The 15,031-nt window shown below is 45.0% G+C and overlaps 1 long non-coding RNA gene across 3 annotated transcripts in view; it reads right to left on the bottom strand.

Moving 5' to 3' along the window:
* LOC110015806 (uncharacterized) overlaps window positions 1-15,031 on the bottom strand; it is a 71,417-nt gene that overhangs the window by 19,747 nt on the left and 36,639 nt on the right. For 2 of the 3 annotated variants that reach the window (XR_013658691.1, XR_013658690.1), the window contains exon 4: window positions 1,144-1,754. The exons of the other annotated variant lie outside the window; for it this stretch is intronic. This is a non-coding gene — a long non-coding RNA (uncharacterized LOC110015806). Of the gene's footprint in view, window positions 1-1,143; window positions 1,755-15,031 lie in introns of those variants that run through there. 3 annotated transcript variants of the gene reach the window in all.

The raw sequence follows: 15,031 nt of genomic DNA, 5'->3' as shown, positions 1-15,031 counted from the left end.
CGGACGCTTCCAGAGCGGGTTAAAAGAACCAGGCTCTGTACTTTGGAGGAAACCTTTTTTTACTATTACTTTTTCGGGGGACAGGGCAACAGACCCTTAACTTGCGCTCACACACACACTCTTGCGCTGTGCGCTCTGATTTAAACGTAATTTAAGACGTAGTTTCACTGCAGGAGCTGAAGCAGAGACTCTCTGGGATGATCTCATGAACTCAAACATGGAAACATTGTTATCATGTGAAACTATTCAAAATAAATAAACCTGATCTTTTAACACCCCGTGTGCATTGTGCATCCATGCATTGTTACTGAGATGAGCACAGGCAACCGCTCCATGTGGCTATCAGGCTAAAAACATTAGCTGGTAGCTCCTCCCACACGCGGCATGGTGCGTTCATGGAACTCCAGTTCATAGAAGCTTAGTGGAACTCCAACAGCCACCCAGCCTAACTTAGACCACTACTAGATGTTCATGAGAAGATGAAAACCGCCGAACCGACCACAGAATCACCAGAATTATGCACACTCGCCCAAAGCCACTTTTATCCGCAAATTTAGAACCAAAACTGCCCAATTTCTGGTAACGCTGTGGATGTGTTGAGGTGCAGACTCCCCCTAGTGTTGAGGGGTGGGCATTGTGCCGTCAGGTTTGCTGAAGCATCTTCGATCGATGTAGTCAGGGTGCAGCTGCTCATGTCTGAGTAAACGAGTAGCCAATCACAAAAGTGTCTCCGCCTTGTCTAGTTTGATTGACAGACTCAGTCTGCTGAAATGTTCTTAATTAAATAAATAAGTCATTGTGAAAAACAGCAACATGTAATAAAAACAAAGTTACTTTGGAAAATATTGATTTTGAAATCCAAGCTTCTGAATAAAGACGTAGAATTATAATATTCCACATGATTAAAATGAATATTTTAAAATGCTGTTTTAAAATAATGAACAGGTTTTTAAAGCAAAATGAAATATATTGAATGATATAATGGCTAATTTAAAATCAGTGTGCAGGTTTTTCACAAATTCATGATCTTTTAATATATTTATGAGAGATTTATTGGTTGGTTGTGTATTTGCAGGAGGTCATATTTATTTATTGAATTAAATATTTATTTATTTAATTATGAACAGTATAGGACTCCATATCTTTTACTCCAAATTTGGATTTATTGTGACAGTTGTTCCCACAGACCATAATAATAATCAATTCAATTTAATTTGTATATCTCAACAGTCGTCTCAATGGGCTTTTACCAGAAATTATACAGTAAACATACAATCAAGAGGATCATAAATGCATAGAGAACACTAAACTTTAATAAACAGACTAAACTGGGCATCTCTGCCTTAGACCCTCCTTTCATAGCAGGATATTCAGCAACCAGCTGTCTTAATGTGACCGTGCTGCTGCTAAAACAGCTGTTCTGACGGTGGACTCATGTTTAGATTTAGAAAATAAAAGTTTTAATGAAATATTGTCTGACATTAAACGGCCTACAAAGGTTGGAGACGACATTTTGAGAATGTTTTTCCTGGGAATCCTGCTGGAAGAGTTTTGAGGGGACTGCAGTGATCCAGAGTGGGTTCGGCTTCACCGACGTTCATATCCGTCTGCCTTCACACCTTCCATGGAAATGTGCAGCTCAATATGCAGCAAAGGCGGCGGCGTGCTGACGAGAGGCGAGTCTGATGTTGTGTGGCAGATGAGAAAGTCGGCGGCCGCTGTGAGATGTGCGTTTTATCCAATCCCGCCATCACCTTCAACAACAAATATTACCTGAGCCTCGGCGCAGCAACAGCTTCCAAATCTCATCAAGTCTGAGACGACAGAGGCAGCAATTGTTTTTTATGTTATTGCCCCCCCCCCCCCAACACACACTTCTCATTTTGCCTTATCTGCACTGTCAGGGCTAAAATAAAAGCAGAGGAAGCTCCTCCTCCTGCAGCAGCGCCTTGGGCGCAGCGACAGGACTTTCTCATCAAATCATTGCTTTTATTAACGGTCAGATGGGTTTTTAATAGATTCGCTTTATTATGTCATTTCTCATTTTCACGCTGGCAGTGAAATTTCCTCCTGTTTTGTTGATGTTTTCTCATTTCATATTTTCCTGTGTTCATGGCTGCGGGGCGGCGGCGGCGTGGAGAGGAAAGACGGTTGGTTTGTTCTGATCATTTGTTTTTTCTAGATGTTTCACGGTAAAACAGACCAGGTGGGGTTTTCACCTTCATCCAAGCGCGCTGGTTCAGCTGCAGGCCTCTCAGCTGATGTTTGAGAGGAAGACAGCAGCTTCAGGATGAAGATGGTTCTGATGGGATCCACGAACGAGGAGGTGAAGAGCTACAGACACCTCCGCACAGGGAGCATCACGGATAAAACGGATGGGGGGAGGAGTTAGCAAACCCAATGCCACGGCGCCAGCGGGTAAACCAGGGGTGTCAAACTCATTTTGGTTCAGGGGCCACATTCAACCCGTCTGATCTCAAGTGGGCCGGACCAGTAGCGTAAAGGCAAAATAAAGCTTTATTCTTGTTTTTTTACCCAATTGAAAAACATGCCTCAACCAACATGGTAGACTAATCATTTCTTATTACACATTCATTCACATAGGTTTCATTTTTGGCACATGCAGAGTTATGTTGTTTCACCTGTTTAGCTTTTCCTTTGCTCCCCCTAGTGGCGGAATTGCGCATTTCGGTTATTTCTTTAAAAAATCATAACTCGCCACAGGAATGGACTAGAAACTTGCTTTCTTTTTTGAACATCCTTATGATTTTTACTCTTCATGTGTGGGCCGGACTAAACCACCTGGCAGGAAGCATGCGGCCCGCGGGCCAGAAGTTTGACGCCCCTGGGGTAAAGGTTTCCATGGAAACAAAAGCTGGAATTATCGCAGGTAAAATAGAAACACAGACGGCCAAATTGAATGGAAGACGTTTCATAAACTTTATTTTAACGGGATGGATGCACCTCAGGAGTGCCTCAGGGGTCAGTCTTTGGTCCAAAGCTGTTCAGCCTCGACTTGAAGCGTTTCTAGATGAATAAAATGTACCTATTTCTGCAGACGACACTGTTTTTTTTCTGTACGGGTGATAATGTAAAACAAACGGATGTAAAACTGTCAAACTGTAAAAAATTATATTTTTTGATATTTAACAATAGAGATATAAATTGATGGCATTTGTATCAAAGGAGTAACATTAATATTGACCTTTCATTGAAATCTCATATTGGCTATTAAAACAAAAAGATCAGAAATACTGCTGTATAATGTTAAACTGTCATTAGATACCTTTGAAACATTATATAATCCTCTATTTCTTCCCTGAGCAGCTGCATTAATATTTAGGGAAATGCCAAAAAAAGTCTATAACACTGATTTTCATTTTACATTTATAAAAATGATCACATGAAATAACATTGGAGACCCATATACTCCGTTATTTTAAACAAAAAATATTAAAATGAACTGATTTAGCAAAACAAAGCATTTTAAAATAATGTATAAACCGAATCATTAATGTTTACCTTATAATTTACAAAACACATGAGAACAACGACGATGATTATAATTTAAAAGGACCCTTTTTTTAATTAAACTATCATTACAATTTAGAAATTAAAATAAAGATGTTTTCCAATTCAACATATAAGATTACGGATGATAATCATAAACCAAAGAAGCTAAATCAAAAAACATTTTATAAATGTAATATTCAAAAACATGAGAACGATAAGAAATATTGTCCATTAGGTCAATATTTCTTATCGTTCTGTGTTTATACTAAAGAATCCACATTTGTTGGTGTTTGCTGACTTTTGTATGTTATTGTTTTGAGAAGATGGAAAAGTGTTTGAATTATTTTAGTAAAAGAGCCAGAAAAAAAATAAAGGTTTTCTTTTTTCTCCTCTTTTCTTGACACAAAAACAGGATTTACATGGATTGTTCCTTCGTGCCGATGATACTTTGACTCTCAGTCTAAGAGCAGTTTGTGTCCCACAGTAGCTTTTTATTTGACCTCTGAGACTGTAATACTAGAGCCTTAAAGTGTCTTTCATTCTGTCAGAAAGAAAAACAAACGTTGGAGATACTGTCTGAAAGGTTTTCAAATGTGGAGAACAAATATCAAATCTTTTCACCTTGTTTGTTTCTGAGGCGTCACGTTTACTTGACTAAACCCACACGTGGGGCTCCTTCCAGATTTTAGGAAAACCATATTGAATATTAGTTTCATTTGGGTTTGCTGAACATATAATGATGGTTTTATTCCCGCTTTAACTGCAGCTGATTATCTGTGGCTGGAGAGGAGGACGGAGTGACTGTTAGCTGAACTGGCAGGTGGTAAAACAGCAATTATAAAACCTAAACTGTGTTGCCTCTCAGGAAGCGTGTCGTATTTGTAACAAGTGAAGTGATAAAAGAGGAAAATAATTGGATTTTTTTCTCCCTCTGCCGATATCACCCTCCAAGCTTTAAATGTTTGACGAAACGGGATCTTTGAACAAAGTTTATTTCATTCTAACCTTTGATTAACGCTTTCCCACTTGAGGCCATGCAGCAAAAGAAGCAAATTATTCTCAAGATCAAGCTGTAGTCGTCTCATTATCTATTCGCCGTCTCTTCACAGCTTTCACTGAGTTCTCCTACAGAATAAATGATGAGCCTGTCCAGTCAAAGTTGTCCTTTAGCTGCTCATTTGTCTCTGTTGTGCTTTTGTGCGACTCTGTTTGTTGTTTTGTTCAGGAGGCCAATTAAAAGCTTTGACCAACCCGGCTGACATTTCACCGACCCCCCCCATGTGCTGCTGATGTGGCTTCAGATCCAACCTTCAAAAATACAATCAACTGCACTTTGTAGAGAAAAGATCCTAAATAAAAGTCAAGTCCATGACGACAGAGCCTCTGAAACCTTCTGCCATTGGACGCCTGCATAAGCTCCACCCCTCAACTTCATCAAACCACCAACCGGAACATCAAGGGGAAAAAATACACAAAAACCCTGTTTTAGCTCATGATTGTTACAGCATTAGTCTGGAGCTGAAACCAGTCATAACTTTACAGACTCATTCATTGATAGTCTTCCAAAACAGCAGATGGTGACATTGATGCAGATTCAACCGTCTGTGCTCCTTGAGAGCTCTCTGCTTGTTCATTTGTCCTCATCCTTCATGGCTGTTCTGTCTTGGATTGAAGCCTCAAAGCTTCAGGTGCTTCTTTTCTGACTCTAATAACAGTTTAAATAGATGTTTTCTTGGAACATTTTAGTCTGAGAGGCCGGTCCAGATCAGAAGATACCAGGTTTTTAGACCAAACATCGTGGTCAACGAGCTCCTTTCTGCTGTTCCTACAGAGCTTTAGGCTTCATCCATCATCCATCCTTCATCCCCCATATTATCTGGGGCAGCAGTCAAAGTGAAAATGTCCAGACATTCCTCTCCTTGCAGTAGGAGAATCCAGAGGCGTTCCCAGATCAGGAGAGACACAGAGTCCTGGGTCTTCCAAGTGTCTGAGAGACCCCTCCCCCTGCATGGTGTTCCAAACAGGAAGGACCCGCTGGCTGTGGTCTTTCAACAAGCTCAGTCCTGAGTGTTGGGAGTGGTTGCCATAGAAACAATGACTCAGAATGATTCGGACGATCCCTGTTTACTGAGGACATCAGGCTCCAACAGGCCGGCGTTCGTATCGCACAAAATGTGGACTGAATTGAGTATTTGGTTGGAGCTGGAATCAACCATATCCTGTGGATGACATCACACTCGCTCAGTCCAGTTCTCCATCCAGGACAGCAGATACAAGCAGATGTGGGTTCTGTAAACATTTTGAAAGGTTGCCCATAAAACCCCCCAACCATTCTTCCCCCACCACCGTGCTTAACGGTGCGTGTTTGAGGCGATACCGTTTTAAAAACTTAGGTTTGGGATTGCAGATGGGTTCGTTTCTGAACTTTACTTTCCCAGCATGTTGTCATCATTATGGAATTTGGGTTGGAGTGCTGAGTCATGGTTAGCTCCAGTTAGCTTTGAGGAAGCTTTCTACACCTCATTGTGGATTTTTCTCAGCGTTTCCCCAGCTGTGTTCCAGCTTCAGAACTCCGACACGAAACAGTCTGCTCCTCAATATTTCATCTGCAGCGATGTGTCGTGCTGGATCTGCAGCTCAAACTCTGGAATGGAGACATGAACTTTTATTTTCTTAGTTTTGCTCCTGCAGCTATGGGTGAATTATTAAATTTGACTTCTGCCTGCAGCAGAGAACCCTCTCCTCACATTCAGATTTCACTGCTTCCTTAGAAACATTGATTTTAGTGCTAAATAATGCAGAACAAAGATGGAGACAGCAAATAGCGGATCAATGTACAGAAATGTAAATATGGAAGCAGAGGCTCAGACTAGTTCCATGTAATGAGGTGGAGGCTCAGCAAACATTAGCTTTAAATGGTGGCAGCGTTTAGCCGCAGCGTGACCCGAGCTTTGACCGCGGTAATTATTTTCCTCTCTTTGGGCCCGGCGCAGAGAGCAGAGACCTTGGAAAGAAAAAACAACATCTCACAAATATGGAGACAAACGCAGAGGGAGTTTTTCCTCACTAACAGGTCAGAGTCTTTCATCTCCTCTGCAGCTGTAGCTGAGAAATATCACCAGCTCATTTCCTCTGAGCAGCAGGTTTCACTTCACGACTGATTCTGAAAGGATCCTGCAGTAATGATGAACATCTGCACTTCTGTGAAGAACTTTATCTGCTGAAAGTTTGGTTGTTATTAAACCTGTTTATCCGTCAGCAGCCCTCACAACGGAGTAAAGCGTCTGAGAACAGACGAACATCAAAACCCTTTCAGACTATTGATTCTTTGGGAGGACTCCCTCAGGGAAATGTGGCCTCCAGCCGCTTAAGGAGGAATGATTGAGCAAAGGCAGCACAAAGACAGTAAGCAGACAGAACAAACAAAGGATTGTTCCACAGGAAAAAGGCCGCCCATTCATTTCAGCTCCTCAGTTCCTACTCCTCTAGTGTCAGAGTCCAGCATGCGTCAGGAACAGGTTCAACTTTCTGCAGGCTGCAAGGACCAAAGCTCCAGCAGCAGGTGGTCCTCCGTACGGCGCCCCAGACCCCCTACTTCTCTCTACATCTCTGACCTTAGACCCTCCTTCTTGGAAAGGAAAAAATAAAATAAAAATAAAAACGATTCTGGAAAACAGAAGAAACCTTAGGGGGTGTCCACATGAAGGAGGGATCCTCCCCCAGGACGGACAGCGATGTACCAGAACTCTTAGAGAGACTTCTCTTATCAAACCCTACAACTACATGTTTGAAGTCCAGCATACGAGTCTCATCCAGATGGAGTTGGGGGACGGCTGGGGGCTCCAGACGAGCCAGAGACATGATCCACGGAAGTTATAATGTTTGACTTTAGTGCTGAGGAGGCTAGAGTGACATTACTGCTAAACCACCTCCTTTCCCTGAAATCCTCTAGTCCACTGATCATAATTTGTATGCAACAACTACTAGCCTTCTCAAACAGCATTTTTCCTGATTTACAATGAATCTTCATGGGCGTCCTTCACTTTCAGAAACATGTGCTTTCAGGTTATACCACTCGTGTGGTAAATGGCAAATACTTGCATAGCACTTTTCTACCTTCCTGGAAGGCTCAAGGTGCTTTACAGTCACATTCACACTCTGATGGCAACTCTGCCTTCCACCAGAGGCAGGGTGGGGTTCAGTGCCCAAAGACACTCCAACACATGGGCTGGAATCCAACCTGTAATCTTCAGTTCACCGCTGCACCTATGGCCGCCCCTGCATGAGTCACAGTGAAGGTCCAATCACCAAAAAGTAAATAAAATCCACAGGTACCGTTTTAGCAGTAACTACGTGAAGCTACAGTCTGCATTAAACTCAGTTGTAGCTGATTGGAACACAGCACACACAGAACCGAGCTGTAGGTTCTGTTCTGGATGCACAATAATGCTGCTGCATCCTGACGGAGTTCCAGTTTTAAACCACCTCGATACTTTTAAACCTTAAATGTTGGTAACTTTCCCTGCAGGGTCTGGATTTTGTCATTCTGTGTGTTTTTATCTGTAGTAAAAGACTAATAAAGTCCCATAGAAGGAAATCTCAGAAACTCTTCTAAACAAGCTGAATGGTGCTTTCACTGGATGGAACAGAAACATCAGAATGCCTTTATTTCTCATTGAGGTTTAGAGTTCAGAATGAAACATGAGGAGATAACTACCACAAAAACCCAAATGTTTTGTCTTTAAGTGGTGTCAGGGAATCAGTGTGGGGGTGTCCAGGTCCCTAAAATCCCACCCAACGGCCTCAGGAAGCTTTGGTTTGGATGTAAAATGAAAAGGCAGCAAAAAAGCTTCATTTTCTTTTCATTGACAACGTTTCCTCTGATGGTTTCCTTCGGGCGATCCCTCACAAACCCACCATTCCGGAAGCTCATCCTGGCTGTGCTGCAGCGGCCGACCCGCCAGACTTCAGTCGAACCGGTGTGAGGCAAAAACGGACCGTCAGTGATCAGGCGAGTCCTCCGTCTGCAGAAACCTGACTGCTTCCACAGTGCAGACTCTCCGCCCTGTGGGCGGGTGCCACGCCAACACACCTCCTCCTCCTCCTCATTACTGAAACTGTCCTCTGGGTGAGAACGTAAAGCAATAACAGATGAAAGCTAATTCAGTTAACCAACAAGCACATTGCCCCCCATACAAGAGAGAGGGCAAAATCTAATAGTCAGGTGGCAATATGTGTGCAGAATCAGAGCATTAGTTTTCATCAGTGTCGCCCCAGCAGCGAGGTGCGGCTGCAGAACATGTCTGCTCAAATCTAATTGAGGGGAAAAATGCATCAACTCGGGGACTGTTTGCTGTGTCCCCCCCCCCCAAAAACTTCTGGATGGTGCTGCTGTGGCGGAGCGTGCACGGCGTTTCCACCCGGCCTCTGACAGACGTGACAAAGAGGGAGACAACCGACACAGCTGCACTTCTACTAAAAAAGGAGCGAGTTTTCTCCTCAACTTCTCCTTGTTTGATGTCAGGACCGGCGTCTGCTCCGCCTTTTCTACCGCCGGGAAAAAGATCTTCAGCAGCCGGAAAAGCAGTGATGACAACGGCTCATCTTCGCCACCGTAATTGGCCTTAATGCCAAAGTTGGCAACCGGGTACCAGTTGCCCAGCAACCGTCTCCAAAGCTTTTCATTTAGAAGCTGCCCACCAAATTGATTTTTATTTGGGATGTTTAGAGCAAACAGGGGGAAATGCAAGTGTTTGTTAGATTTGGACCCCCCCTCCTGGGGGTGTGTGTCAGCAGGTGGGGGGCTGTGGCTCTGCTGCTGGAGGGTTGGTGTGTCTCCTGAACATGATGTCCAGGTTCAGGACGTCCCCCTGTAAAGGTGGACAAACCTCAAAGCGGGTCCACTCTGCTGTGCTGCAGCGGAAGCCTCCTCAGGTCCAGGCTTTGATACAAGGGGGGGGACCTTTAGTCAATAACGTGCACAAACACATACGTGCACGCTCACATGTGCTCTGCTTTCTGCCCCGGTTTGGGCCCAGAGGCAGGTCACAGGAAGCTGCTCTGTTCAATAAGTTATTAACACTTGATGCTGGTGGCCGCCGTGCATTATTCAGCAATAATGATAAGGGCTGTTCCATTATAGATTACAGCACCTGCAGACCCCCTCCCTCTTTGAGGCACACCTTTCAAAGCAGAAGTGAAAGAAAGACCTGCTGCTGAAGACAAACCTGAGGACAAGTTTGTGCCAGAGGTTTGGAGCGCTGCAGGAAGAAACGGTGAAGTCTGCCTTGATGAAGCTCAGACACGATCAGGATGTTGATCCAACCAGGGAGAGCAGATCTTCAGCACAAGGTGGTTCTGGACCGTCAGAGGTATTTAACAGTTTCTGCTGAACGGCTTACTATGACATCAAGATTTAAGGAGGTTTTTAACTGATTTGCATAAACATCGACTACAAAAGCCCTCCTATAGGCCTCCATCATCATGTTGTTGGTGTTTTCAACATGTTCCTGTGGCATTTTTCTGATAATGGAGGACATGTATAAAGAAAATTAAGATTAAATTGCATTTCTGAGTATTTTTCTTTATTGAAATCGCTGAGAATCAGGAGCAGATGAAAAAAATGCAGTTTCAAAATGATCTAGATGTGTAAAAGACGCTGGGCGGACCACAAGCTCCCTGCCCCGAGCTCTCCGTCAGCAACAGGGAGGGGAAGAGGGGGCGGGATTGTTCCGCACCAACAGCCCCACCCACAACTCAGGTCAATCTTTAGTGAAATCCTGCCGTTCTGCAGAAACCATGTCCAAAAAGATGACACAGGTTTCTGATTTTAGCTGACAACAGCTTCATCATCATTAAAACCCACCTGGAACACTTTGACTCTGCAGGATCAGAAAAAGAGTCTCAGAAGCCAAAAGATTCTCTCCCCGTTTTTCTTTGAGCCGATTCAAACATTTGCTAAAGAAAAACTGACTGACTAATGCGGCGAGAAGAGCGAGTAGCCATCTTGGGCCTGGGATTGGCTTCCATGTCAGGAACACGTTCCAAACAAAAAAGTATCCAGTGGAAGATGTTATGGACTCCATGATGCTGTGATGTCATTTTAACGTCCACCGTTTAAAAAAAACACCACCGTGGATGAGTGGAGCGGTAATTATGGCGCCTTCGCAAAGAGGATTTTCTCCAAGACTGGCGTCGTAAAAACCGACGTTCCCCGGATACAGTCCCCACATTCACCTATGGGCGGCGCTACAGAGGTAAAGAGGTGTGCTGCTCCTATCCTCCTCGTCTCGGGCAGAAGACGAGCAGGAAATATGAAATGATTCTGATATCTCCTTCAAAGAGGAAGCGTCTCTCCCCTTCCTGAGTGTCACAGATAGCAGAGAGAGCTGGCGGACTGCTAATGCTCTCCTAAGACCAGATAGGCTCATTATACGGCTGCTGTGAGGACAGGAAGGAAAAAAACATGTCAGGTCTGCCAGACATGTCTGCTCCGTCCCTTTGTAAAGGTAAAAGCCAGTTGCTTCCTCTCACCTCTTTCAACCTCACATAAAAACACCAACTGGAAGCCGGGAAGCCTCAGTCTCGACTGCAGCGACAATAATTGGCCTTCATGGGAAGTGGGCGTCCTGCTAGCGCCCGGCTAATGTCAGCTTGGCCCTGATTTGTTTGCCGTTTTATTCTTCCGCCGGCAGAGAATTGGAATTGCTGCCCTCCTCACCGATAAACCTTTTCCTGTGAAGATTAACTGCTGCTGGCCTCATTATGAAGGACTGAGTCCTCACGGCGAGGCTCAGAGCGAGTCAAGTCATTAAACCTGGACCCTGCCTGCGTACGCGGCGCTGCTGGAGCTTCGTGCACAGAAAAACCTGCGCGGCGTGACGAGTCTGTGAAGACCAGCTTCAGGAGACGAGAGCGTCTCCAACTCTGCTCTGAACAACTAAGTTCAAGCAGCTGCTGTGGGTTTGGATGCTGGAACTTCACGTTTGCGGCTAAAGCATAAAGACAGTTTCATTGCTTTTGCTGGAGCGTCAAACACGCATCCTACACATCTGTTCAGTCATGTCACTGTTTTAAAGGCTCCAAGCTCATCTCAAAACATCCATCCTGACTGTGCTCACTATCTGATTCCATCCAGGCTGAGGAGTCTCAGCAGGTTCCAGAGAGGAGGTCCAGCTCCACCGGCTGAACCAGTCAGAACCAGAATCTGAGAGCACAAAAACCCAGAACTCTGGATCATCAGGGGTTCCTGATGATACCCCCACTGTTGGAGAGGGGTCCTGCCGCCCCTCTATAGCGGGGTTCATCCTAACTCAGTCTGCTCAGAGCTGAACTTCAGTTGATCTGAAGATGTCCAGTGGAGACGGCTGAAGGTCTAATGCTGACTCAGCAGAATGACTTTCAATACTGTTATGGGTTTTGAAAAGGTTCAGAGGGAATTTAAACTAAAGTCAGAGCAGCATCTTTTTCTTTTTGTTTATTTCAGGGGGGGGGGGGGTATATTACAGGATGGAGTTCTGTGGAGGAAAATGAATTAAAATGAAACAAGGCTCCTGCAGCTCCACTCCCATCCTTCTGTGTCCGTCCTGCATTTATCAGCCCCACAGCATCCACAGCCTCTGTAATGAGGAGGGGGGCGCGGGTGGGGGCCCCTGGGTGGGTGGAGGTTTATTAGTCCAGTTGTGAAAAAGTGCGCGGGCAGCTCCTGCTGCATTATTGATGCGGCGGTCATTTCAGAAATCTTGCAGCCAGTTCGCCGTGCGTTTTGTTTTTTAAAGCCACAATAACACAGCCGGCGCGATCTGAGCGCGCTCAGAACCGGCCAGTAATTACAGAGCAAACTGGCTTTAAATGAAGGGATGAGCTGCACTCTGGCAGAAAGTGAACCCCTGCAGCCGTCTGGTCCAATCCAGGGACAGACACCGTTTTACGCACCAGCCGGACTTTAATGAAGTCCTGGATGAACCGCTGTCACCTCATGACACGGCATGGGGGGGGGGGTTTAGACTGAGCTTCATTTAGGTTTTCTGAAATGATCTGGTTTAGAAATGCTCATCAATTTTTACATAGGATTGTCCTGAAACCTTTCAGACATCTTTGAGCCCACACCATCACTCCTCCACCGCCATGTCTGTTCAGTTTGTTATCCTCAGTGCAGGTCCTTCATCAAGATCAGCTGTGCTGCATCAGTGAGTAGTTCAGGTGCAGTTAAGTGCAATGTTTGCTAAAATACCAACTTTGGACAAAACCACAGAGATCCACTTTAACTGAAACTGATGAAGTTAGTTAGTTAGAGGAGATCAATCGTTTAGGTTCTGCATCTGACGAGGAAAACGCTCAGAGGTTTGTTCCTGCTGCAGATTTCCTGAAAATAAAAACAGTTTCTTCAATGAAGGACGTCTGTAATTTCCCATTTACCTCCATCCCCTCACTGCTGTCATCAACAATTATAGCTGATTAAAGGTGGAAGAGCCCACAATGCGACCCCGCGGGGCACATCACACGTTTCATCTTCAACAATGGAGGATTTCATCCCGTCTGTTTATCTGACAGCTTTTTCCCGCCGTCGCTCACGCCACGCAGGAAAATACAATCAGAGGACAAAAGACTAAAGGCCGAGCCGAGTTTGATTAAATCAGTACAGAACGGGATTGGGAGAGCGGCCATTGTTGCAGGCTGTTCAGAGAAGCTGTGTGGTTTACTGTGTGAGTGTTTCATTCATTAGTGCAGCCATGGCTGATGCACCGGTGAAGCATTCAGGGGCAGAACGCAGCAGAAACATCTTTACAAGGCCTCAGACGTAGCAGTTTTCATGCATTCAAACATTAGCCCTGACGGGGCTGCAAACCCAACAGGAGCTGGATTTCTTTAGAAAATAGGATGGTTCACGAGTGTTTAGTGTGGTATTAAGGAGAACAGCTGACACAGTGGTCACATGACCTTTTCAGAATGATTCAAAGATGATGGACAGGCAGAATTTGGTGCAGTATGTTGAAGTCTTCATCCTCTGGTCTTCTGTGGAGGAACTCAGCGGCTAGTGGACATAAATAAACCTGAACAGAGGAATTCCCTTTAGTTTTTGATCAGTTCTAGTCCACTCTTGTCTCTGCTGATGATGATGCTCCTGCTCATCTCCTCTGGGCTGAAGCTCAGAACCACGCAGGCCAGTCTCTCCTCAGAGACGAGGTGGAGTTTTCATGGAAAAACAAGACTGACAGACTCCACTGAGATGCCCACAGATGCTCCCTCCCCTCCCTCAGCCGTAATCCCCCTCCCGTAATTGCATTTGGTGTTAAAACGGCTGGTGTTTATTTCTGCCTTCATTAACAAGCCTCCAAAGTCATCAACAAACACAGAAGAGGCTCCGCCTGTTTCCTCGGAGGCTGAAGGCTCTCTAACTGCAGGAGAAGAGCCTGTAAAGCAGCAGACAGCGAGCAGCCCAAACAGCTGCCTGTTTCACTCCCATCCATCGGATGGTTCTGATGGCTCCTCTCCACTGAGCCCGCTCTGTGGCCCCCCAGCTCTGATTGGGCTTTCACTGCCTGACTTTGTGAGGATGAGAAAAGGAAGCTGGAGAGGTTCTCCTGCTCCAAAGGCTTTTCACAGTTTCTTTTCACTGCGAGTGTCGCCGTGCTTGGTGAAGCCGCACAAAGCAGACAGCTGCTTCTGTCCTTAAAGCCCTCCTTTAGTTTCAGGCTGCAGAGTCGAGCTGTCGAGCTGAACGCACGGCTCAAAGCCTCAAAAGCTCCACCTGAAAGCAATCAAGTGTTTTCACGCAGCACAAAAACTGCAGCGAGCGGCGACGCTCATTACAAGCAGCAGGAGGCGCTTTAGATGAGTTGATCTAAAACCCATTTTCCAAGTCTTTGTTATCGTTTCCCTTTTTGTAGAATCTTTCAGACTCTTCTGGTCTGTGTGGGGAAGTGGAGCCATGTGAGGATGTAAACAACCTCCACATCAGTTCTTTATGTCAATAGAGAAATAAAAAGAGTAAAAACTTTAATGCTATTGCTATAATAAAACGAGGCAGCAGAATCTCAGAGATACACACGCAGTAAACAGTGCTGCACACTAACACAATGCACTAGATTTCAGTGTCTTTGTCAGACTGTTGCATTTATTCACTGACATTTTAACCAACACAAATCCCAGCAGCAGCCACTCTAAACCATTCAAAGTTTGCTCCCTGTGTTGACAGTTTACACCAGAGGACTGCAACCTGACGCTCTGGGGACACTTGACTCCTTAACCCCTCCCAGGAGACTCCTTAACCCCTCAAATTAGACTCCTTAACCCAGGGGTGTCAAACATAAGGCCTGCGGGCCGTATCTGGCCCGCCAGGTGGTTTTGTCCGGCCCACACATGAAGAGTAAAAATCAAAAGGATGTTTAAAAAAGAAAGCAAGTTTGTAGTCCATTCCTGTGGCAAGTTATGATTTTTAAAGAAATAACCGAAATGTGCAATTCCGCCACTAGGGGGAGCAAAGGAAAAGCTTAACAGGTGAAACAGCAAATATCTG

This window comes from Oryzias latipes, chromosome 10 (assembly GCF_053564925.1).
Source record: "Oryzias latipes strain Hd-rR chromosome 10, Olatipes_Hd-rR_3.1".
In the NCBI taxonomy this organism is placed as follows: domain Eukaryota; kingdom Metazoa; phylum Chordata; class Actinopteri; order Beloniformes; family Adrianichthyidae; genus Oryzias; species Oryzias latipes.
This window is presented reverse-complemented; position numbering and strand designations above follow the sequence as displayed.